The sequence below is a fragment of the Triticum urartu genome, unplaced genomic scaffold (genome assembly GCF_003073215.2).
Source record: "Triticum urartu cultivar G1812 unplaced genomic scaffold, Tu2.1 TuUngrouped_contig_4942, whole genome shotgun sequence".
In the NCBI taxonomy this organism is placed as follows: Eukaryota; Viridiplantae; Streptophyta; class Magnoliopsida; order Poales; family Poaceae; genus Triticum; species Triticum urartu.
The window spans coordinates 1-3,022 of record NW_024115574.1 but is presented as its reverse complement, the minus strand read 5'-3'; the positions used below and the strand labels follow the sequence as shown (position 1 = coordinate 3,022).

General features: G+C 45.9%; 1 pseudogene; it reads right to left on the bottom strand.

Annotated features, from left to right (window-relative positions):
• Nucleotides 1-1,005: 1,005 nt before the first annotated feature.
• LOC125528536 lies at nucleotides 1,006-2,873 on the bottom strand (annotated as a pseudogene).
• Between the last annotated feature and the right edge of the window lie 149 nt (nucleotides 2,874-3,022).

The following is a 3,022-nucleotide window of genomic DNA, read 5'->3' as shown; positions in this document are numbered from 1 at the left end:
GTAACTCCTATGACTAAGAATTACAATGAAATCTATTGAAAACACCTTCTTCGCGGTATCAATCTCTGCTCGAAGAATACTCCAAAGACTTCGGTAAAGAGGTTGCAATTGGACAGGAGCAATGATGTTATCACTCTTTCACCCACACGAACGTTACCAATAATGGTTTTTGAAAGCGCCTTGTGTCCCCCATCCAAAAAGATGGGAAGCCTTAATCGATGAACGTACTTGGCCGGGGATGATCCCCTAGAAGTGCAGGTCGTCGAATCAATATATCTTCACCATGATGTCGATGAAAGATCTCAACTCCACAAAGAACCATGCTAACAAAAAAAACTTGACACATAAACATAAACTCGTCAGATCCGAATAATCGGATCTGCGAGGACAAAAAACTTTCTAACCTCATAGCACCACCAAATGAACGAGATGAAATTTATTCTCACGAAACTACGATGATCACTAGACGTTGACGAAGAAGATGGAGGTCTTGAAGATCTGAGGTCCCCTCACCTCTCAGTGCCAAGATGGTAGCCGGAGGTGAGGGGACCTAAATTGGTGGCGGCGGCGATGGCGGCACAAGAAACCCTAAGAGAAAAACTTTTTCCTAAGTTTGTTTAACTCAAGAGAACATAGCTCATCCCAAAACACGGCCAGACCTCCACCTTTGCCTTGAACAGAAACACTAAAGCATTTTTCACACCAAAACAACAATGCAAACTCTCAACATACCCTTTATTTTGTCTAGTTTCGGAAAGGAAGATAACATTGAGTCAGTGCGTCTTGGAGAGGCGCACAAGTTCTGGGACTGTGCGAGGTTGAGCCAGGCCTTGATAGATCCAACACATCATTTTCATGGCTCCCGATGGGCGTCATCATGTGCGCCCGTTAGTTGATCGGTAGCTTCCTTTGCCACATCATCGACATCGTTCTACTCTCGCACAAATTCCCTACTACTAACCAGTAACACCTCCTCAGCTCCATCCACTTCCTCAGTAACATGAGTGACATAACACTCTGCTCCTAACACAACCTCAATTCTCTCAATGCAAACTCTTTTACACGAGACACTCCTAAACTCTACACTCTCAGAGTCTCGGTACTACGGTTGTTCATGTTGAAGACAAGATCTTGGCCATGAGAGAGACGCCTCTTAGTACCTGCAGTGCTCTCAAGTATAACAGCAAATGAATGGTTCACTACCGTTGTTGGTGAAGAAGGAACCCCAAACTTGACATGCTTGACGCCTACACACTGCACCTCAACACGCTCATCAGCTTCCTGGAATAACCTTGCTTAACTTCCTCATCAGCTTCGCAGTGACCTTCCATGGCGGTCTACTTCCTTGGCTTGAGCATGTCGCCAACATCCATCTTGACGAACCTCCCTCGCACCCTCGGTTGGCTGTCTGCTAGAACCTTCCTGCAAGCATACTGTAGAGCACAGAATATAAATCATCTATCACTCTCTGATCTTCTTCAATCTTCTTGGTGAATTACATGTGTACTAGTAGAAGAAGAAAAGGAAGAGAGATTAGTTTGTGTACCTTTATCTTTCTGCCGAAGTTCCTCTGGATCTTCTTCTCCCTGTACCTGTTGAGCTTCTGTTTCCTTTCCTCACGTTTCAGGTCACTGATGGTCAGAAGCCTCTCACCAGCTGCGTGCACATTTGCCGCGATCCCAGCTGGAGGGGTGTTGGCACCAAGGATCTGTCAAAAAAAGAGGTAAAAAGATCCTAATAAGTCATCTTAGGCTGTGTTGTGCTCCGTGAACCAATCTTAATCTATCTTTTCATTTTAGGGTGTGTTGTGCAATTTTGTAGGGACCTTATTGTAAATTCAACTACCGACTAGTGGCCTCCACATCTGACCCCCAAACAATTTTTAGGGCATTGTTCTGTCCGATGCCACGCGGTACCACAAATCCGGTTTAGGGAGAGCCATATACTATTTTTAGGAGACACGTTTTTGCGGTATCTCTAGAGATGCTCTATAGCTAGACTAGTGGTGAGTGCGCAGGGTAGGTATATATGCCCAGTGCCAGTAGTACTATCAGCTAAAGCAGTGATGAGGCCATTAAGGGAAAGGTGGCTTTGGGTAGAATTAGTAACCTCTGAAATCACATCACTAGCTACCTAGTGCGTGTCCTTCATAGTCTTTTTTTTTTAAATATAAAACGGCCTTTTCATGTTGAGCTAAACTCAGTCTTGCATCTACAGTGAGGTTTTTGTCCAATGCCATGAGAAAGCAACGCCTTTTAATTAGTTTGGTTAAGTGTACTTGGCGTCTCTTTTGTCGACAGCTGTGCTCACTTAGAGTCACAAAGGTGAAAGCTCATCACAATAATTCCATTTTCCATTTTCATCTAGTGTTGTGTTGTGCAGTGCAGTGCAACATACCTGAACGTCACCCTCGCTGTAGGCTCGCCGGAGCCCGAACGCGGCCTCCAAGTCGAGCCCTTGGAAGTTGAAGAAGTTGGGCTGCATCGCCAAACCGTTGACTGGAGCAAGCACTCGCCGGCGGCAGCAGTCGTTGTCGACATGAGCTCTCCGGGCATGTCCTCGACCTGCAGCATGGGGATCTTGGCGTCCAGCAGCTCGGATATGGTCTCCTCGATGGCCGACTCCTCCATGAGCTCCTTCTCGCACTCGTACAGCGCCTCACTCAGGCTCATGTCCGACGCCTTGATGGTGTTGCCGCTGCCGGACATCATCGAGATGGCCTCTGCGACCGGGTCGAGGGCGAGCAGCGGTTCCTCGATTATGGGCTCCGGAGCCTTGAACAGGCCGCCTTCTGCTTCAAGGTCATACTCTGATATCAGGGATGGCTGCCCCATGTCTCCCTGTTAATAATTTTTTCCATACATGAAACAAAATATTAGAGCAGAGAAGTCAACTTAATTATTTAATAATCCTACTACAAACACTTAATTATTAGGGAAACTTAACTAGTTATTTCTGATTCATCCATTCATTCAGTAGAAAGGGAGAAATAAAAAGACAATTGTTTTGATGAGTGTGTGCT